The sequence below is a fragment of the Macaca nemestrina genome, chromosome 3, assembly GCF_043159975.1.
Source record: "Macaca nemestrina isolate mMacNem1 chromosome 3, mMacNem.hap1, whole genome shotgun sequence".
Taxonomy (NCBI): domain Eukaryota; kingdom Metazoa; phylum Chordata; class Mammalia; order Primates; family Cercopithecidae; genus Macaca; species Macaca nemestrina.
In genome coordinates, this window is record NC_092127.1 from 180,046,692 (window position 1) to 180,070,258 (window position 23,567).

At 42.9% G+C, this 23,567-nt stretch overlaps 1 pseudogene; it reads left to right on the forward strand.

Annotated features, from left to right (window-relative positions):
- The first annotated feature begins 5,709 nt into the window (after positions 1–5,709).
- Positions 5,710–6,651, forward strand: LOC105487886 (nascent polypeptide-associated complex subunit alpha-like; annotated as a pseudogene).
- Positions 6,652–23,567: the final 16,916 nt, after the last annotated feature.

Below are 23,567 nucleotides of genomic sequence, written 5' to 3' on the forward strand. Positions count from 1 at the left end.
GTATAGAGCTGGAAAGAAATATTCTGGACTTTTTAGAAACTTAACTCCTAAATATGACCTGTACTTGGTACAATATTTAGATGTTAAAGCTAGCTTATTATTATTTTTTAAACTTTTAGGTTCGGGGTACGTGTGCAGGTTTGTTACATAGGTAAACTGTGTGACACATGGGTTTGGTGTACAGATAATTTTTGTCACCTGGGGAATAAGCATATGTATTTTTTCTGATCCTCTCCCTCCTCCCATCCTTCATCCTCAAGTAGGCCCCAGTCTGTTTTTGGCCTTCTAGTACCCATGTGTTCTTTTTCACACTAGCTTATCTTAATACCCCTTTAAGACTTTTCAGGAGGGGTTGAAATCTGAGCCAATGCTGAGTCAATGTGTATTTTGACCTTCTTACTTACATGCATCGGAGGCCAACCTGTTGAACATCCCTTCATCATCACTGGCCAAGGAGCATCTATTGCATATTTTCCCCTCATCCTTGTTTTAATGCCACTTTCTAGTCTAATTTGTTGCCAGTAACAAATACCAGCATTTGTTAATGTTGTTTAAATCAATACGATTGCACTGTATATTACAAATGCTGAATAAACTCATGGCTATGTACAAATCGAAGTTTAATGTTTTAAACTAATATATGTGAAACTTTGAAATCTGTTTTAATAAAACAGTCCTCGAAGATGTATTTCAATTAGAAGGAATCTCAGGCTGAGTGTGGTGGCTCACACCTGTAATTCCAGCACTTCAGGAGGCCTAGGAAGGAGGGTTGCTTGAATCCAAGAGTTTGAGACCAGCCTGGGAAACATAGTGAGGCCCCCGTCTCTACAAAAATAAAAACAAAAAAATTATCCAGGTATGGTGGTGTGTGCCTGTAGATCCAGCTACTCAGGAGGTTGAGATGGGAGGATCCCTTGAGCCCAGGAGATCTAGGCTGCACTGAGCCATGACCATACTACCGCACTCCAGCATGGGTGATAGAGTGAGACCTTGTCTCTCAAAAGAAAAAAAGAAAAGAAAAGAAAAAGGAAGGAACCTCATGTGCAAAGATCATTGGCAAATTTATCTCCTGAGTGAGATGATAACAGCTACTACTATATATTAGGTATCTACTAAGCACAAATAAAGACTGAACATCTTTTTTTGTTGTTGTTATTTGTATCCATTTATTATTTGTTTTTAAGAAGGAGTCTCGCTCTGTTGCCCAGGCTGGAGTGTAGTGGCATAATCTCGGCTCACTGCAACCTCTACCTCCTGGGTTCAAGTGATCCTCCTGCCTCAGCCTCCTGAGTAGCTGAGATTACAGGCACCCACCACCATGCCCAGCTAAATTTTGTATTTTAGTAGAAATGGTGTTTCACCATGTTGGTCAGGCTGGTCTAGAACTCCTGACCTTAATAGATCCACCTGCCTCGGTCTCCTAAAGTGCTGGGATTACAGGTGTGAGCCGTGAACATCTGTTTAACATATGGTTTTTTTAAAAAAAACATTGATCTATTTCTCATCTCTTTGTCTTTTTGTTTATGAACTTCTTATTTCTGGTACGAAATATTTTCATTTCCCAGAGCTTGCTTTTCTCATCGATGCAATACTTGCTATTGTCTTTCCGTGGATATTAATTACACTTTATCTGAAGTTTTTTTTACTGCTCTCTGAATTGGCCCTGTTTGTTCTGACTTCTGATTTCTTCTTTGTTTGTTTTGGTCTCTCACTTTGATGTTGGCAGGATTTCTTCCAATGCCTGGTGATCTTTGACTGTTGAATAAGTGGGGGACTGGGGGTGGGGAGGGGGGAAGGGTTGAAAAAGTAACTATGTTAGTACTACGTTCACTTAATAGCTTTCCAGGTGATGGGATCAATTGTACCCCAAACCTCAGCATCATTCAATATACCCATGTAAAAACCTGCACCTGTGCCCCCAAATCTAAAATAAAAATTGAAAGTATCAAAAAACAAAAAAGCAGACAAACAAAAAGTGAGGACTGAAAGGCCAAATGAACCTCTTCGTGCTCATGGGAAGGACCTGATAATTGGGGTTTCTTTAGGTATTACCTTGGCGTGATTAGGTGGGACTCCATCATTTCATTGGGACATCACCAAATGTCAAACTCTACAAGCCTTTTCTCTTGGGCTTCCGCTTTCCCCTAAAGGGGATCCTTCAATTGCCCATCTGTCTTAATAGCCTGACTGCTAGTTTTTTTGGGAGCAAATCAGGAGAAATATATCTGGGGTCAGATAATCCAGTCTGTAGCTTTTCACTTCATGTCCCTATTTTCTGTTAGGTGTCTCCCCCTCCCTGACCTGGGTCTGGGCCCCCCAAATCTGGAGTATCTCTGATTCAACCCCTTTAGAAAGAAAATCTAGTCTTCTAATAAGTTGTGAAAAAGTGCATTTACCTGGGGGAAGGTAAATAAAACATGGGTAAAGACCTGAGATATTATTTCGTGTTTCTGTTTCTGTTTTCTTCCTTCCTCTGTAATCTGGTCTCAGGATTGCTTTGTCAATTAAGAATTAAGAGGATGCTCTCAGTGTAACTGTATCACAGACTGCATAATGTATTCCTCCTCAGATTACTGGGATGGAATTTCGGCATGTGTGTCCGTTCATTTATTCAGCAAATATTTATTGAATGCCTGCTTTGTTTCAGGCAGTGCTCTAGTCACTTGGGGATACAGCAGTTGAGCAAGACGAGCAAGAGTGTCCTCAGGTACAAGGGCCCCAGCGTTGATCCATTCACTTCATTCCTTCACTTCTCCTGAGCCCAGCATTTTATCTATTTGCTTAATTCCTTCACTTACTCATGAGCCCCAGCATTGATCTATTTGCTTCGCTCCTTCACAATAAATACACTGAGGACCTACTATATGGCAGGTAATGAGATAGGCACACAGGGGTATAAGATAAACAAGGGACACAGTGTCTGCCTTTACTCAGCACATGGTGCAGCAAGGAAGAAAGACAATTCAGCAGCGTGAGCTGAGCACAGCATATGAGAGGGGAGTTCACGGGGCTCCAAGAGCACAGAGCAGAAGGCTCTTACCTAATTCATGAGTCAGGAAAGTTCTCCCATAAAAATTAACACTAAAGCTGCGACCTGAATGACAAACAAGACTGATACAGGTGAGGAGAGAAGGTGAGTGAAGGGCTTGAGGAAGGGCAGAAGAAGGTGGCTGGTCTTTCACGGAACTGGAAGAAGGTGGATGTGGCTGCAGTATAGATAGTGAAGGGAAGATGGAGCTGGACAGGTGAGCAGGGTCCAGTGGTTGAATGCTTTTGTGGGCCACAGGATAGAGCTGATGGTGGCTTGTCCTATATGGGGCTGAAGCAGAGAGAGAGGTGGAAAATTGCCATGCTGCTTGGAGGGTAGGATCAAGATGACTTCATGATGGACTGGATCTGAAGTGAGGGAAAGGGGAAATTTAGAGATGACTCCTAAACTTCTAGTTTAAGCAACAAGGTGGGTATCCTGCTTTCAACTGAGAATGAAGACCCAGGAGGAGAAGCAACTGTAGTGAGGGTAATGAAGGAGGCAGCAAGGAAAACAGCTCCATTTTGCACAAATTGAGTCTGAGGAACCCAAGGATATCCCAGTGGAAAGATGCAATAGGCAACTGGGTATATGGGTCTGGAGAGCAGGTGAGTCATGCTGGCTAGTGATGCCAATTTTGGAAGCATTAGCATATAGCTAGAGTAGAATGTGCAGTCTAGGGAAGGTGATGTGTTTTGTTACTGTTTCGCTTTGGTTTTTGTTTTGAGACAGGGTCTCACTCAATTGCCCAGGCTGCAGTGCAGTGGCACGACCTCAGCTCACAGCAACCTCCGTCTCCTGGGTTCAAGCGATTCTCCTCAGGCTCCCGATTAGCTGGGATTACAGGCATATGCCACCATGCCCAGCTAATTTTTTTTTTTTTCAGCAGAGACGAGGTTTCACCACGTTGGCCCGGCTGGTCTCGAACTCCTGACCTCAAGTAAACCACTCGTCTCGACTTCCCAAAGTGCTGGGATTACGGGCATGAGCCTCTGTGCCCGACCAGGTGATGTGTTTTTGTTTTGTGCACAGCGATATGCTTACTTTTTAAAACATTTTTTTTTTTTAATTTCCAAAAAATTATTGGTGGCTGGGTGCGGTGGGAGGATCACGAGGTCAGTAGTTCAAGACCAGCCTAACCAACATGGTGAAACCCCGTCTCTACTAAAAATACAAAACTTAGCCAGATGTGGTGGTGTGTGCCTGTAATCTCAGCTACTCAGGAGGCTGAGGCAGGAGAATCTCTTGAACCTGGGAGGCAGAGGTTGCAGTGAGCCAAGATCACGCCGCTGCACTCCAGCCTGGGCAACAGAGCAAGACTCTGTCTCAAAAAAAAAAAATTACTGATTTACAGAAGGTTGGAAAGAAAGTACAGAGAGATTCCACTTACTCTTCACCAGTTTTCCCCAGTGGTTACTTCTACGTCTAGCTAATTAGTGTAATATCAAAACCAGGGAAGGTGCATTGGTCTAAGGTGGTCATACAGTTAAATGTTCTTTTATCATTTGTGTAGATTTTTGTAATCACCACTGGTGTCAAGATACCAACCTATTCCATCACCACAAAGATCCTTCTTGAGCTACCCCTTTGTAGTCACACTTACTGCCTCATATCCCTAACCCTTGGCAACCTCAAATTTGTTCTCTAGCTCTATAATTGTATTATCTCTAGAATGCTATATAAGTGGAATCATAACGTATGTGAACTTGTTGGAATCTTGCACTATTGCCCAGGCTGGAGTGCAGTGGTGTGATCTCGACTCACTGCAACCTCCATCTCCCAGGTTCAATTGATTCTCCTGCCTCAGCCTCCCAAGTAGCTGGGATGTAGTGAACTTTTGAGATTGACTTTGTCACCCAGCATTTGCTCTTGAGATCCATTCAAGCTGTCATGTATACCAGTAGTTCACTCCTTTTTATTGCAGAGTATTATTCCATGGAATGGATGCATCACAGTTTTGTTTTGTTTTATTTTTCTGTCATTCACCTATTGAAGGACATTTTGGTTGCTTCCAGTTTTTGGTAATTCCCAATAAAGCTGCTACGACATTTATGTACAAGCTTTCATGTGGAAATAAGTTTTCATTTTTCTGGGATAAATGCCCAGGAGTATAAATGCTGGGTCATGTGATGTACATTTGTACATTTAGTTTCTTTCTTTTCCTTTCCTTCCTTCCTTTCTTTCTCTTTCTTTCTTTCTTTCTTTCTTTCTTTCTTTCTTTCTTTCTTTCTTTCTTTCTTTCTTTCTTTCTTTCTCTCTCTCTTTCTCCCTTTCTCTCTTTCTCTCTTTCTCTCTCTCTTTCTCTCTCTCTTTCTCTCTTTCTTGTCTTGCTCTGTCGCCCGGGCTGGAGTGCAGTGGCTCAATCTTGGCTCACTGCAACATCCGCCCCCTAGCCTCAAGCAATTATCCTGTCTCAGCCTCCTGAGTAACTGGGATTACAGGTGCATGCCACCACAGCCAGCTAATTTTTGTATTTTTAGGAGACACGGAATTTCACCATGTTGGCCAGGCTGGTCTTGAACTCCTGCCCTGAAATGATCCACCCGCCTGAGCCTCCCAAAGTGCTGAGATTACAGTGTGAGCCACCACACCCAGCCCCATTTAGTTTTTGAAAAATAAACTGTTGCCTTCTTGCTGGCTGTCTTTCTGCCACCATCCTGGTCTCATGTTCCCTTCACTAAATGCCTGGTGAAGCCACAGAAACCATTCCTACTACAGAGCAGGAGTTGCCACAGCCCCAGGTGGAGACCAGGTCTGGAACAGAACCTGACGGTGATAAATCAGTACCAGAGCTCGAGGATCGGGATTCCACAGAGACACCACACAAACAGCCCAACTGGCAGCAGTAGCTGAAATCAATGAGTGTCAATCAGTAAAGCAAAACAGACTTAGAGTGAAAAGAAGGCAGGTAAGGCTATGTCCAAACTCGGTCTTCCGTAGATTACAGGGGTTACTCCAGTCACTACTGGAAATCTAAGAATATCTTCTTTGTCATCACAAAACCAGATGTCTACAAGAACCCTGCTTCAGATACCTACGTAGTTTTTGGGGAAGCCAAGATCAAGGATTTATCTTTTTTTTTTTTTTTGAGATGGAGTCTCGCTCTGTTGCCCAGGCTGGAGTGCAGTGGCCGCATCTCAGCTCACTGCAAGCTCCACCTCCTGGGTTTACGCTATTCTCCTGCTTCAGCCTCTCGAGTAGCTGGGACTACAGGCGCCTGCCACCTCGCCCAGCTAGATTTTTGTATTTTTTAGTAGAGACGGGGTTTCACCATGTTAGCCAGGATGGTCTCGATCTCCTGCCCTCGTGATCCACCCGTCTCGGCCTCCCAAAGTGCTGGGATTACAGGCTTGAGCCACCGCGCCCGGCCAGGATTTATCTTAACAAGCATGGTTAGCACCTGCCGAGACACAGCGTGAGCTGTCTCGAGCATTCAAGAAAACACATAGACTCCAACTGTACAAGAGGAGACTGGAGAGGAACAGGTTGATGATACAGGTGTGGAAGTTAAGGACGTAGTATTGGTTATGTCACAAGCAAATGTGTTGGGAGCAAAGGCAGTGGGAGCCCTGAAGAACAATGGTAATGATATTGTAACAGCTATTATGGAGTTAGCAATGTGATCTCCTGAAAATGACTTTTTTTCTGTGTTTCAAAAGAATAACTGCATCTTGGTTTGAAATTTGTACCTGTTTCTATCCTAAGTAAAATTATGGCTTCTTGTTGGAAAAATATTAGAATAAAATAAACATTCAAATTATGCAAAGTCCCACAATCACTGCACTCCCAGCCCAGGCGATTATTAATGGCTAACCACTTGCCTTTTAAAGAATTTCATTGGCTAGGCGTGGTGGCTCACGCCTGTAATCCCAGCACTTTGGGAGGTCGAAGCGGGCAGATCACGAGGTCAGGAGATCAAGACTATCCTGGCTAACACGGTGAAACCCCGTCTCTACTAAAGATACAAAAAATTAGCCAGGCATGGTGGCGGGGGCCTGTAGTCCCAGCTACTCAGGAGGCTGAGACAGGAGAATGGCATGAACCCGGGAGGCGGAGCTTGCAGTGAGTCAAGATCGCGCCACTGCACTCCAGCCTGGGCGACAGAGCGAGACTCCGACTCAAAAAAAAAAAAAAAAAAAAAAAGGAATTTCTTGGTATTCTTCTGCTTCCAGAATAAAGGAGACTAATAATCTTTTCTCTTATTCTCACCTCTATCAGGTCTGGGATCTTCCTTTAATACTACCCTGGGCCAAGAGCAGTGGCTCACGCCTGTAATCCCAGCATTTTGGGAAACAGAGGCAGTAGTATCACTTGAGCCCAGGACTTGGAGACCAGCCTGGACAACATAGTGAGACTCCTGTCTACACAAAAAATACAAAAATTAGCTGAGTGTGGTGGTGCAAGCCCATAGTTGAGGCGAGCGGCGATGGCACCACTGTACTCCAGCCTGGGTGACAGAACGAGATTTTGTCTTAAAATTAAAAAGAATTATCTGCTGTCCCTGAAATGTAAGTGATGTAAGTGACTGTCCTGAGAAATGCTGGTGCCTTTTTTTTTTTTTTAACTGCCAAGATCCTTTGTAAATGGGAACTCTTGTTTTCTTGTTTAGCAGTTTGCTCATCTATATATACTTTCAGAGACAAACTGTTCTCAGTATTGAGGATTAGAATAAACTCCTTTCTCTAATAAAAGATCACTGACTGAAAAAATAAAAAAACCCAAATGTATCATTACAGTTATCAATATGTCAAATGTATGCTTGCCACAATTTTTCATATGACAAAGTGATTTTTCTTTTTTATTTAATTCTAATTTGGTCCTCACTATTGGAGTTACATTTAAGTTCTTAACCATTCTGGTGCTGTATATTTTCTTTCTTTCTTTCTCTTTCTTTCTTTCTCTTTCTTTCTTTCTTTTTCTTCTCTTTCTTTCTCTTTCTTTTTTTTTTCATCCCCATGAACACCAAGGAAGCTCTGTATATTTTCTGTGACAACACCCTCAAACTTGTCTACCTCGGTAGCTCACAAATGCCAACTCTAAACCATCAACTGGGGAATTCCAAACACACATAGCACACACACACTGCTCTCTTGCTCTGTCTTTCTCTCTCTTTCTGGAGTCTACCTTCCTTCCTTCCTCTCCTTCCTCCCCCAAGAGATTCTGATTCACTTTTAAAAAGCTCACCAGGTAATTCTGACCATCAGCCAGGTTTGGAAACTATTGAGATAATTCTTCATATCTGTATGTGTCTATCTACCCATCCTGCTTTCCTTATTCCAGAAGAGATTTAAGGTGGTGACTTAATTAAATACAGTAATTTGGGAAACCATTTAAGAAAATAAAATATCAACAGTGGGTTTAATCTTTATCTTCTTTCTCACGATTTTGTATTTTTTCCAAGTTTTTAAAATATATTATTACAACGATAATTTTTAAAAAGAGTGAAACTTTATAGATACAAAATTGAGTTTGGGCAGGGTGTGGTGGCTCCTGCTTCTAATCCCAGCCCTTTGAGAGGCCAAAGCAGGCGGATCACTTTAGCCCAGGAGCTCAAGACCAGCCTGGCCAACATGGCAAAACCCCATCTGTACAAAAAATACAAAAATTAGGTGTGGTGGTGCATGCCTGTGGTCCCAGCGACTGGAGAAACTGAGGTGGTAGGATTGCTTGAGCCCAGGAAGTGGAGGTAGCAGTGAACTGAGATCGCGCCGCTGCACTCCACCGCATTCCACCTGGGGTGAGAAGTGAGACCCTGCCTCAAAAATAAATAAATAAATAAATAAGTCCAGTCACTTGTCAGAGTTGCTGGGCCTGTGTATTATACTATTTTATACTTCATGAGTTATTAATCAAGTATAGTAATTTGATTTTTACAACCCTGCGTTGCCACAGAGGACCAGAGAGAAAACCTTTATGGCTGTGACCTTATAGGTTACTGGTAGGATGTAAGATCTCTAAAGTTTTTTTGTTTGTTTGTTTGTTTTGATGGAGTCTCGTTCTGTCGCCCAGGCTGGAGTGCAGTGGCGCGATCTCTGCTCACTGCAAGCTCCACCTTCCGGGTTTACGCCATTCTCCTGCCTCAGCCTCCCGAGTAGCTGGGACTACAGGCGCCCGCCACCACGCCTGGCTAATTTTTTGTATATTTGGTAAAGTCGAAGTTTCACCATGTTAGCCAGGATGGTCTCGATCTCCTGACCTCGTGATCCGCCCGCCTCGGCCTCCCAAAGTGCTGGGATTACAGGCGTGAGCCACCGCGCCCGGTCAAGACCTCTAAAGTTCTGACAGTTTCTGTTTCCTAGGGTCCTGCAACACCCCCATGAGAAATAGCCCTCGTTATACTTAGCAACGTTATCTAAAATATTAAAAGGTATTTCCTTATTCAATTGGAACTTGAAACTGCAAGCATAGTGGAATCACAGAGTGACTGAGCTGAAAGAATCATTCAAGATTCCTTGACCCAACCGGCAGCCCCACACCCGCTAGGACATGAGTTTATGGTCAATAGATTGCTTCCCCCTAGTGGCAAAAGGTGGTCATGCCACTTCCACTTTTAGACGTGTTTAACCTTAGAATCATAGTTTAGAAATTGTTTTGCACCATGGATTGCTTTGATATGACTATTAAAACATATACCGTGTGATAGTATTGTATAGTATCCATGGTAAAACTATTAGCTAATGCATTTAACAATCACAGCAACAATACCTAAGGCGGTCAAAGCTCATTACTTCTCTAATTTCTTTCTGATTTACTTATGAAACAATTTATCCCTGATTTATAATATTCCTTCTAAGTCTTAAAGAAATGAATGTAATTGTGTAGTTATAAATAAGCTCTTTTCAGAGCAGACAGCATTATAAGCCAGTATGATAAAGATTCCAGAAATGGCAAATTGCCACCAAATAGTTATAGCCTTTGGTAACAAACAGAACAAAACAAAAAAGAAAACAATTGACCCTTTTAACTACCAGATCCAGGATTTGATAAAATGATCACGCCCAGAACGAAGTTTGTCATTTTGAGGCAAATTGTTCTTAAAGCCTCAACTGAACTCAGCAAAGCTTTAAAATCATCTTTTAGTGTCCCAGAGAAGCTTATATATAATTATAATTTATTTTTCAAAAAATGCTGCCTTATTCAGTTTTCAGGGAATTTTTACATATACGGTATTATTATCATTTGCCCCTTCAACTACTCTCCTTGGTAGACAGGAAAGTCATTAGTGTACTTTTTTGTTGTTGTTGTTGAGATGGAGTGCTGTCGCACAATCTTGGCTCACTGCAACCTCTGCCTCCTGGGTTCACGCGACTCTCCTGCCTCAGCTTCCCCAGTAGCTGGGATTACAGACATGCACCACCACCCCTGGCTAATTTTTTATTTTTAGTGGAGACGGGGTTTCGCCATGTTGACCAGGCTGGCCTCAAACTCCTGCCCTCAAGTAATCCGCCCATCTCAGCCTCCCAAAGTGTTGGGATTACATGCGTGAGCCACCACGCCCGGCCAGTATATATGCCTTTTTTATGGCTGAAGAAACTGAGGCTCAGAGATATCACACGGCAATAGGGTCCCAGAAATGGGACAAAAATCATAGTTGTTTCACTCTTCTTGAAATGCTTCAGACTTTTACATCCAACTGTCTGCTATGCATTTTTACTGGGATGTCTCATCCACAGGCTCTGAGCTCCAACTCATCCCTGGATCCTGTTACAGGTAGTGACACTGCCTTTTACTCAATCGTCAAACAAGAACTCTGGGAGGTCCCCGATCCTTTCTCCTCTATCCCCTCTTGCAACTGATGTCTTGCTGATTTTCCTGACCCTCCTCCACTTCCTATTGTACCGTTGTATTAGTGTGCTAGGTCTGCCACAGACTGGGTGGCTTCAACAACAGAAATATATTACGTCACAATTCTTGGAGAAGTCCAAGATCAAGACATCAGAAAGGTTGGTTTCTTCTGAGGACTCTCTTCTTGGCTTGTAGATGGCCATTGTGTAGTCTATTTTACATTGCTATGAAAGAATACCTGAGGCTGGGTAATTTATAAAGAAAAGAGGTTTATTTTAGCTCGCGATTCTGCAGACAGAACACTGCAGAATCTTATACTACACTTCTGTATAAGAAGCATAGTAGACCAGGGCACAGTGGCTCATGCCTGTAATCCCAGCACTTTGGGAGGCCGAGATGGGTGGATCACTTGAGGTCCAGAGTTCAAGACCAGTGGGCAATGTGGGGAAACTTCATCTCTACTAAAAATACATCTCTACTAAAAATACAAAAATTAACTGAGTGTGGTGGTGCACACCTGTGATCCCAGCTACTCAGGAGGCTGAGGCAGGAGAATTGCTTGAACCTTGGAGGTGGAGGCTGCAGTTAGCTGAGATTGTGCCACTGCATTCCAGCCTGGGCAACAGAGTGAGACTCCATCTCAAAAAAGCATAGTGCTAGCCTCTGCTTCAGGTGAGGCCTCAGGAAGTTTTGTTGGTTTGTTTGTTTTGAGACAGAGTCTTGCTCTTTTCCCAGGCTGGAGTGCAGTGGCATGATCTCAGCTCACTGCAACCTCTGCCTCCTGGGTTCCAGAGATTCCCCTGCCTCAGCCTCCTGAGTAGCTGGGATTACAGGCACATATCACTACACCTGGCTAATTTTTTGTATTTTAGTAGAGACAGGGTTTCACCATGTTAGCTAAGATGGTCTCGATCTCCTGACCTCGTGATCCGCCCACCTCAGCCTCCCAAAATGCTGGGATTACAGGCTTGAGCCACCGTGCCTGGCCTGGAAGTTTTTACTCATGGTGGAAGGCAGAGTGGGAACAGGCCTGTCAAATGGTAAGAGAGAGAGCAAGGAGGGAGGAGGAGCTGCCGGGCTCTTTTAAACAACCAGCTCTCCTGTGAACTAATAGAGCAAGAATTCACTTGTTAACACGGGGATGGCCCAAGCTATTCTTGAGGGATCTACTCCCATGAGGGATCTGCCCTGTGGTAGCGAGCCTATAATCCCAGCTGCTGGGGAGGCTGAGGCATGAGAATCTCTTGAACCCGGGAGGTGGAAGTTGCAGTGAGCCAAGATCATGCCACTATGCTCCAGCCTGGGCAACAGAGCAAGACTCTGTCTCATAAAATAAACAAAAGCCCTGTCTCCAAATATGTCACATTGTGAGGTACTGGGGGTCAAGACTTCAACATGAGTTGGGGGGGGCGGCGCAGGGCATAACCCTGCCCATGACAGCCCTGGTTCATTTCTGAACTGGTTGAAGGCTGCCTCCCTCTGCCCTTGACGCTGTACCACCTTTCTGCCCAGATCCTCTGCTCCCATGTACTGTCCACATGCTGCTCGAGGGCTCCTTCTAATGCGCCACCTATCCTGCTTCTCAGCCTTCAGTGAGGCCCAGTTCCTTCACAGGACACAGGAATCCCTCTCGAACCTGGCCCTACCTTTCTGGCCTGCCTGTGTTCCTTCCATACTTCTTGTCTTGCACTTGCCCCAGTGGGTGCTGAACTGCTGTGACCTGGCTGTGCTGTTTCCTGTCTCGGTACCTCTGCTTATATCTATGCCCTCACCCTGAGTCTTCTGTCTTTGCCTGCCTACCTCTCCTTCATTCTTCAGAATTGATAGTGAGAGGGAGACTTTCATGGCCCCTTCAATTCCATCCCAGCTCTGGCTTCCAGACTAGAGAGACCTGCGTACATGCACAGATCCCAGGGTAGGCGGATAGCTGCCGACAGACCGCAGGTGGACAGATGGCAGTAGGTGTTACCTGATGAACAGTCTGTTAAGGCCATGCTGATCACTGCACCAAAGAACTGTCCCTGTACCCCAGGGGGTTTCAGCTGTCTAGACCAGGGGGCCTATAGGAGCCACCTCCTTCCATCAGGCAGGCAAAGCTTCTTCCTGGTTTTATTATGTCTCTTAATATACAGACAATTCAATGTCTTCCCATTTTTGGCTGGCTATATATAGATACATATATATTTTATATGTTTGTATACATTTAACTTAGATTCATACCTGTGAGGCTGATACTAATTTACAAAGATAGTAATTTATACTTACCCCCTGACTCTCCCCATTCAAGCTAGTTGCAGGCCTCACCTTAGGGGAAACTTGTGGTAATGTAGACAACAGAAGAGCTATCACCGTGGCTTTGCAGTAAGTACTCTGGGTTTTCTAGATTGTGATTCATGCCCAGTACAGTGGACCCATGGTTCCATTGAACTTGCTTTCACAGTTTCGCCAACTCCAACCTCATTGTTGTAGCCACTTTCATCCTGGCTAAACTTTAAAATAATAGCACATAAGCACTTCCATACTAGCGACTTTACTGTAAACTTACCCTCACCCCGGCATGTAATTACTATTTTTTTTTTTTTTTTTTTTTGAGATGGAGTTTTGCTCTTGTTGCCTAGGCTGGAGTGCAATGGCGTGATCTCGGCTCACCGCAACCTCCTCCTCCCGGGTTCAAGCTATTCTCCTGCCTCAGCCTACCGAGTAGCCGGGATTATAGACATGTGCCACCATGCCTGGCTAATTTTGTATTTTTAGTAGGAACAGGGTTTCTCCATGTTGGTCAGGCTGATCTTGAACTCCTGACCTCAGGTTATCCACCCACCTTGGCCTCCCAAAGTGCTGGGATCACAGGCATGAGCCACCGCCCCCGGCTATGTAATTACTATTAATAGTTTTATTTGTAAACCCCACCGCTTCCTGCCCCAGGCTGTGTCAGGATCAGCTCTGTCCATCCTCCAGCCTCCTGTTATCGTAAAATGCAATGTTTGTGTTTCTAGTTCCTGGTCTGCAATCTGCCCAAACAATGTCATCTTCATCTTTGTATCCCCAGGACCTGGCATTGTGCCAAACACATAGTAATGTTCCCAAAATAATCTGTTGAAAATAAAATGAAAATATTTGGATCTATGGGATGACAGGGCAGGGACAATGAAGTAACTATTTGGAATAATTTTCAGCAAGAAGCTTTTGTTAATGGAGGTGGAGAGTGGAGGTAAATGTCCAGGTGAAACAAAATTAGCCATGGGCTGATACTTATTGAAGCTGGATAATACGTACCTAGAACTGCAATATTGTAGTTTTTATGCAGATAGATAGATAGATAGATAGATAGATAGATAGATAGATAGATAGATAAGGCATATTAAATACATATTCGCCAATAAAAAGTAAAAAGCCAAAACAAACCCATGTCTGTTTACTAAGAAACCAGTGTGAGAAAGAAGTGCTAGTACTATAATGAAGCAGGCTGTCATTTCTGCTTGTTTACTTCTCATTTCGGCACAGTGGTCCTTTGTGAGGAACAATGACAATGACTTCCACCTCTTCCAGGGAGAAGCCCAGATGAGGAGGTCAGTTGCTGTGGCCTGTCAGTCCTTGAGGTGATGTCACAGTCTCCCGAGGACAAAGCCTTCATTTAGCAAGAGGGAACAGTTGAGTAGTAAAGTGATTATTGTTACCGGTCATCCTTTGGCTCAGATTTTGTAAACAGATTCATCTTGAATGATGGCATGAGTAGGGATTACTGGCACAACTGCATTGTCTGAAATGACAAGCCTGGAAATTTCCACTGTGGGAGGATGTCATGGGATTCAGTACTGGTAGAGCCATTAAAACTTAGAAAGAAGAAAATTCTGTAGAAATAAAAACATGCTTAATATATTTATTTGAAGAAAGCAGAATGAAAATAAGTCCGATGTGTACTGCATGGGAAGAGGAACATTATGATATTATGATGGCATAAAAAAGTTAAAATGTTGAGATATTATGCTACAACATGGATGAACCTTGAAAACACTAGGCTAAGTAAAAGAAACCAGTCATTAGTTATACGATAACCATATATGGTATAATTTCATTTTTATGAAATGTCTAGCTAGCACAGGCAAATTCATAGAGACAAAAGTAGATTAGTGGTTGCCTAGGGCTGCAGAGGGAAGAGAACGAAGAATGACTACCAATGGGCATAAGGTTTCTTTTTTGGGTAATAAAAATGTTCTAAAAATGTTCTAAAAATGTGGTAATGTTGCACAATTCTGTAAATATACTGAAAACCACTTGAGTTGTACATTTTAAATGACTGAAATTATGCTGTAAAAATTCTAGCTCAATAAAGCTGTCAAAAATGCTGGGGTATTGGGATAAGAGGATTCTTTTTTAAAAATTGTCTTACTGCCGGGCACAGTGGCTCACGCCTGTAATCCTAGGACTTTGGGAGGCCAAGGCGGGTGGATCACTAGGCCAGGAGATCGAGACCATCCTGGCTAACACGGTGAAACTCCGTCTCTACTAAAAATACAAAAAATTAGCCGGGTGTGGTGGCGGGTGCCTGTGGTCCCAGCTACTCGGGAGGCTGAGGCAGGAGAATGGCGTGAACCCGGGAGGTGGAGCTTGCAGTGAGCCGAGATCGCGCCACTGAACTCTGGTCTGGGCAACAGAGCAAGACTCCACCTCAAAAAAGAAAAAAAAAAAATTGTCTTACTGCATCATGATGTAATTTATTACATTTTCAATAAACAATACAAAATGTATTGTCACATAGTAAAAATCCAGCAAGGATACATCACATTCACCAGATAATAAATATTTATTTTTGAAAACCCAGTGTGTTTCTAATAAATCTTAAAATTGAAGGTGTTCAAAATTCAGTGCAATCAAGTTTCCACTGAGTGTTTGACAATTAAACACCTGCGTGGAGTGCAGTTGGTTTTCCAGCAGGTACTGCAGCAGCTGCTGATGACCTCTTCTCTTTTTTCTCTGTTTCTTTGTCAAGGATGAAGTTGGCAAGAGTTTGCATGCTAGCCAGTGCTCCAGGGTGAGGGAGCAGTGGTCCCTAATCCCAAATGGGAGTTACATTGGTCTTCCCAAATCACTACCACGGCCCAATTGTTATTTTAACGGTGTTTTCCTCATGGTTTTGTGTGGCATGGTAGCAAAATATTATTGAGTTGCTTTCATTCTTCTGTTATCTCTAACCACATATCCAATTTCCTGAGCTTCTCTTTTTCATTTATAAAATAGGAACAGTGACAGTACCTACCTTAAAACTCTACCATGTTAAAAAAACAACAACAACAAAACAACAGCTCTACCATGTTGATTCCGAGGCTGGGATGGGGGAAAGTATTAAATGAGCCTAGAATCTTTCCATGCCATAGGCGAGGAAGTGCTCAGATAATGATGTGGGCATGTCAAAAGGAACAGGAGCTAGCTGGAAAGAACTCTCACCAACCAAATCTGGGACAACTTGAGTATCAAAATAAATAATGATGGAAATGGAGAGTAAACCATAGAACAAAATAGGAATTAATGGGTCTATAGTGATATAAATGTATGAATCAGTGGGAGAGAAGGGAAAGCTCTTCCCTACAGTAGAATGCCAACCAATAAACTTAGAAGAAATAATGGGATTAGAAAAGGAACCATTTGGCAATCACCACAGTAACAACTGATTCAGGCAGAAAATCATCAATGGATGCTAAAATCATGGTTTGAATGGTGAGAATTTGATGAGAAATAAGATATTTACAAACTCAAAATATATCTCAACAAGATACTAATTAAAATGGGAAAAATAGAAACTACAGTGGAGAAATCTCTCAGTACTACTTCTTAGATGATTAAAGTCAACACTATCAGCAATGGGAGAAAAAGATACACACGCTTTCTGTTGAGATGCGCTGAGAAGGGCACAATATCATCTTGCAGGTATTCTTGCCAAGAAAGCACACGCTTGAATCTAATCATAAAGAAGCATCAGGCAAACTCAAATTAAGGGACATCCATAAAAGAATGCCCCGTGTCATTCAAAAATGTCAATGTCATAAATGACAAGCACTGAGGGATTGTACTGATTTAGAGGAGAACAAAGAGAAATGAAGAACAAGTGCAACCTGGACCTTGCACCAGTAGAAAATATTAAAACAACAAGAACTATAAAGGACATAAGGGGAGCCCCTGACAAAACTGGAGTAAAATCTGTAGATCAGATAACAGAACTATGCCGGTGTTGATTTCTCGGTTTTCATCACTCTAATAGTGGTTGCTGTACATTGAGTTTTAGAAAATATACATGGACATATTTAGGGGTAAAGTGGTAAGATGTCCTTGGCTACTTACTGTGAAGTGGTTCAGCAAAAATTTATGCACACAGATGTTTGCACACGCACACATAGAGAAAGAAAAAGGAGGGAGACTATGATAAAGCATATGTGATAAAAATTTCAACTAAAAAAGTTTTAAATTCTCCATTTTTTTTGTGGAGACAGGGTCTCACTTTGTTGCCCAGGCTGATCTCGAACTCCTGGACTTAACTGATCCTCCTGCCTCAGCCTCCCAAAGTGCTGGGATTATATTCTCTCTCTTTTTTTTTTTTTTTTTTAAATAGTCTCACTCTGTTGCCCAGGCTGGAGTGTAGTGGTGCGATCTTGACTTACTGAAACCTCTGCCTCCCAGGTTCCAGTGATTTTCCTGCCTCAGCCTCCCGGGTAGCTGGGATTACAGGCACAAACTACTACGCCCAGCTAATTTTTTTATTTTTAGTAGAGACGGGCTTTCACCATGTTGGCTAGGCTGGTCTCGAACTCCTGAGCCTCAGCCTCCCAAAGTGCTAGGATTACAGGTGTGTGCACCTGGCCACATCGCCTTTTCAATAGAAAGAATTCTTTTTGTCCTATTCACCCCCTCCTGCCTCCTACTCCATTGAAATCTGTAAGGTTGAAAGAATTGCTACGTTAGAAGAAAAAAATGTATTACATCCAATTTATTGTTCTGCAAGAGGTCAATGACAAAAGAAAAATCGCTGTGGTTCCAAAGTCATTTGTTAGTGTTGTTTATTATTTTTTCCAAAACAAAAAGCAATAAAGCAAACAATTACATGCTATGTTTTTACATTTGTTTTATTTAACCAAGAACTCAGCCGTGAACATCAGAGAAATGCATATGCAGTATATTCAGAATATAGTTGAATTGGTGGTTGAAATCCTCACAATATTGAATTGTCAGTGTATGTAACAGCATCTCCAATCACACTGGTAGTCAACTATTACCAAAAAGCATTCACGAAAATGCCTAACTTAGTTGCCCGGCATATAGTTAGGTGCTCTATTCACTATAAATCTGGATATATTACATAGCATTAAAAGACATAACATTTTAGAGAAGGAAAGAAAATTAGAGATTATCTTACGCCACTTGATTCTATTACAAATGAGAAAGCTGTGTTTCTAATTCTTTAACTTGTGAATAAATGTAATGAATAAATGTTAATCTGAAAGAGTCAATCCTTCAACATGGATCCTGAGTGGCTAACTGGGCCTAAGTTTTGAATAGAGCCAAGGAGCCACTTGCTTATTAGAGGTGAAACATATACTCTGCGTTCCCCAGGAAACCCACACTTTTTTAACTTTGAGACTTTCAGGTCTCATCTGAAGCAACCAATCAGAGCTCACCTGCCTTGGCCAATCAGGACTCAGCTATATAAACTAATCAGGGTGCAGCTCTACTGAACAATCAGAACTCAGCTATGTTGGTCAGTCAGTGCTAAGAACGTTTCCATCCTTTATTTTCATAAACAGACCTGACTGGGAGGCTGTTGGGGGGGATGTTTTGCTATAAAACCTGAACCCTTTCTTTGTTCTCTGGAATGCACTTTTGTTTTACACTGAAGCTGTTTCCCCAGTTTGCAAACTGTTCACTGGAATAAAGTTTCTTTCCTCCAAATTACTTTTCAGAGAACTTTTGTTCACAAACTGAAGGCTGCGTCTCCTCGGTTTGCAAACTGTGTCTCTTTGGTTTGCAAGACCAGGAATGGGGTGTGCACCTACTTCAAATACAGATATAGTAAGCTGGGTACATCCTTGAAAATCACAGAGGGGTAGAAGGAGGCTGCATCTCTCTGGTTTTCAAACTGCTCATTGGAATAAAGTATCTTTCCTCCACATTTCTTTTCAGAGAACTTTTGTTCAAAAACCCAAAAACTGGTAATAAGAGCAACTACGTCTCAGAATTTTTAGGAGAATGAAAATGAAACAATGCATGTGGAGTACTTAGCAGAAAGCCTAGCATATGGCAAATGCTCCATTATTCATTGGCCTTATTTTTGTCAAGCTGTGACTATTGCTGACTCATGGTTGACATTGCTGTAGAAAAGAAAGTAAGAAACAGAGAGCATACAACCTAATTTATTTGGCAAGGATTTCACGCGTGTCCTAGTTGCATAGATTTGTTAAGAAGCTCTACTCTTGGTTTCACAACCCAAACTACCAAAACTAAAAGGAAACAAAGGATCTTGAGGAAATGAAAAGGAGAAATATTTCACCTGTAGAAATTCATCTAAAATCAGCTCAGGAAGCCGGGCATGGTAGCTCACGCCTGTAATCCCAGCAATTTGGGAGGCTGAGGCGGGTGGATGATTTGAGGTCAGGAGTTCAAGACCAGCCTGGCCAACATGGTGAAACCCCGTCTCTACAAAAAAAATACAGAAAAAAAAATTAGCTGGGCATGGTGGTTTATGCCTGTAGTCTCAGCTACTCAGGAGGCGGAGGCAAGAGAATTGCTTGAACCCAGGAGATGGAGGTTACAGTGAGCCAAAATCACGCCATTGCACTCTAGCCTGGGTGACAGAGTGAGACTCCATCTCAAAAAGAAAAAATAAAATAAATAAATAAGTAAATAAATAGAATGGGTTCAGGGACTTCTCTGAGTTGCTGTGTCCCTCTCTAGTATCACATCCTGAAATCATATTTCACATTTCACCTTTGAGATTCCCTGTGCCCTGCATAGCCTCCTTCCCCTCTATGACTTCCAGTGATGAACCTGGCTTAATATTTAAGTATTTTAAGTAGGTTAGCACCCCATTCCCAGCAAGTATTTTCTTTTTTCTTTTTTTTTTAGACAGAGTCTTGCTCTGTTGCCAGGCTGGAGTGCAGTGGCGCGATCTCAGCTCACTGCAACCTCTGCCTCCTGGGTTCAAGCGATTCTCCTGTCTTAGCCTCCCGAGTAGCTGGGACTACTTATGCGCCACCACGCCCAGTTAATGTTTGTATTTTTAGTAGAGACGGAGTTTCACTATGTTGACCAGGATGGTCTCAATCTCTTGTCCTCGTGATGCACCTGCCTCGGCCTCCCAAAGTGCTGGGATTATAGGCGTGAGCCACTGAGCCCGACCCCAGCAAGTATTTTCTAAATTGTGATGCTAATCTGTTAGTAATAATTAATAATTAATACTTAGCAGGAGTTAGCATTTTTATTATATGCTGTTGGAAGTGTGAGGAGTTGTTTAATTTACTCTTCATACTTTCACATTTTTCTTGAAAGAGAGAGAAGTATATTTGTAACATATGACTCTGCTCTGATTTCACATGGAAAGATCCTTGCTATCCAAAAGTCTTGATTAATTATATATGTTATTAGTTATATTTTCATTAGTGAAAACCATGTATCACTCATTTTTTTTTGGATGGAGCTTCGCTCTTGTTGCCCAGGCTGAAGTGCCATGGCATGATCTGGGCTCATTGCAACCTCTGCCTCCCAGGTTCAAGCGATTCTGCTGACTCAGCCTCTCGAGTAGCTGGGACTATAGGCACACACCACTACGCCTGAATATTTTCTGTATTTTTAGTAGAGGCAGTGTTTCACCAGGTTGGCCAGGCTGGTCTTGAACTCCTGACCTCAGGTGATCCACCTGACTGAGCCTCCCAAAGGGCTGGGATTACACACTTGAGTCACCGGCCCTGGTAATTACTCATTTCTTAATACTGTGAACATAGAGTAGAACTTCTTTTCACCAATAACAAATTACTTTTCTTAATTGCAGCTAAATTTCATTGATTTTGATCCCTGCAGTTAGTATTAGTAATATCATATTAGCAATCATACAAATGTATGCATATGATAATTATTTTTAAAGGGCATATGAAAATTAATCATCATCACACTCTAATCAATGTCATAAACTAATGTTATGACCAACATTTTGACTTTGCATGGACTGGTCGGCTGGAAGGGATAGTGCACTGCAGGCCATTGGACACCTTTGTGAGCCTTAGGAAAAGGCGCCCCCTTTAGGAGAAAGCACCCTTGTGGATGAGGCCAGGAGAAGCCAGGGGCACTTGGGCTAGTCCCTCGCCTCCTATACTTCACCTCCCTTGGGCAGGGTGCAACCTGCACAGCCACTTGCAGAAACCCTGAGAAGGAGCTTCAAGGGTGATTCAAGGCAATAATCTTGCTGTATTGGAAAAGTGGTGGCCTTGACATCATATAAATCAGGGCTGAAGTCTTTCTCCATTATTTATTAGCAATGAGGCTGAGCAAGTTCCTTAAATTCTCCAAACCTAAAGTTACCCATCTGTTAAAAAAAGATACTAATATTTATCTTGAATAATTGTTGTCAGAATTAAGGAGAAAGTGTACAGTGCCTGGCCCACATAAGATAATGAATGACCTCTGAGAGGAAAGAACTCAGTGTTTTCCTCAGCTCTCAAACTACTCTCAACAACAATTAATACAGCAGACTTCGATGACCAAATGTGGGGAATTTCCCTCCATCAACCAATAAGCAGTCAGCTCTGCAGCAGACACCGGCTGGGTATGCTCTAAGTCAGTTCTGATACTATCTACCTGGTGATAGAATCAGGTCCCATAGGCTGAGAGCTCCGTCCCCAAAGCTGTCCCTCCTCCCTCAGACACTAGTCCCAAGTTGCCAAACCCACAACTTTGGTTTTGGCTCATTTGCTGGGGCAGCTCACAGAACTCAGGGAAACACTTCTATTTACTGGTTTATTACAAAGGATATCACAAAGGATACAGATGAAGAGACGCATGGAGCAAGGTATGGGAGAAGGAGCGCGGAGCTTGCATGCTCTCCCTGGGTGCACCTCCCTCCAGGAACCTCCACATACTCAGCCATCTGCAATCTCTCCAAACCCAGTTCTTTTGGGTTTCTGCCGAGGCTTCGTTATGTAGGCATGATTGATTAAGCATTGGCCATTGGTGATCAACTTAACCTTCAGCCCCTCTTTCCTCCCAGAAGTCATGGGTGTGGGTGGGGCTGGAAGTCCCAACCCTCTAATTCTGCCTTAGTCTTTTCCTGTGACCAGCCACCTTCCCGAAGCTACTATTTATTTACTCATAAAATGACCACATTAATTATAGTCAAGATAAAGGAGCTACATTTTCCTCTGTGCATTTGAAAATAATGCAAGTGAATTTTGTGACCCAGATACTTAATCTCTCTTCTTCCCACCCCCACTCTCAACCTGCTAAATTCCATGTAGGAATCTCATTTACAGTATTTCTGAGAGATGGTCTTTCAGACTAAGCCTGATTATTGCCAGTAACATTATGGTTGCCACCTGATAGCTCATGGTTTAAAGACATTATAGATACTTCTGAAACACTTTCAAAAGCTATGGACTCTGTCACAGAAAAAATGCAGATGCGTACAAAAGCCTGCACTTTGACTTCTTGAAACACATCTGGCTGGGCGCCGTGGCTCATGCCTGTAATCCCAGCACTTTGGGAAACGAGGAGCATGAATTGCCTGAGGTCAAGAGTTTGAGACCAGCCTGGCCAACATAGTGAAACCCCGTCTCTACTAAAAATACAAAAAATTAGCTGGGCTTGGTGGCGGGCACCTGTAATCCCAGCTACTTGGGAGGCTGAGGCTGGAGAATCACTTGAACCCAGGAGGTGGAGGTTGCAGTGAGCCGAGATCCCGCCATTGCATTCCAGCCTGGGCGACAGAGCAAGACTATGTCTCAAAAAAAACTGAATTCACCCTGCCCCCTTCTTCTTTTTTTTCTTTTTTTTGTGAAACAGAGTTTCACTCTTGGCATCCAAGCTAGAGTTCAAAGGCGTGATCTCGACTCACTGCGACCTTCACCTGGGTTCAAGCAATTCTCCTGCCTCAGCCTCCTGAGCAGCTGGGATTATAGGCATCTGCCACCACGCCCAGCTAATTTTTGTGTTTTTAGTAGAGACGGGGTTTCACCACGTTGGCTAGGCTGGTCTTGAACTCCTGACCTCAGGTGATCCACCCACCTCAGTCTCCCAAAATACTGGGATTACAGGCATGAGCTACTGTGCCTGGCCCACTCTGCCCCCTTCTTGGCATGATAGTCTGCATATGACTGAAGGCAGTGATCAGTTGAAAGGCTATGGCCCTGATGACTTTTTATTTTTATTTTTGGAAATGGAGAGAGAAGGTCTCCCTGTGTTGTCCAGGCTGAACTCCTAGACTCAAGCAGTCCTCCCTCCTTGGCTTCCCAAAGTGCTGTAATTACAGGCATGAGCCACCATGCCTGGCCACCGTGCTAACTTTTCAAATAGCTCCATCACAAGCCTGCTCAGTATGTTTCATCCCCAGCTGCTGGGAGAATGAAATGTCTGGAGGGCAGGGATTTTTGTCAGCTCACTGCTTTAGTCCCAGCACTACATCAATATCAATACTGTTGAGTGAATAAATGTACCAAGATCCTCAGACACTTGTAATATAAACTGTTGTCAGATTTTCTGTATTTATGTTGATTTTTAAAAA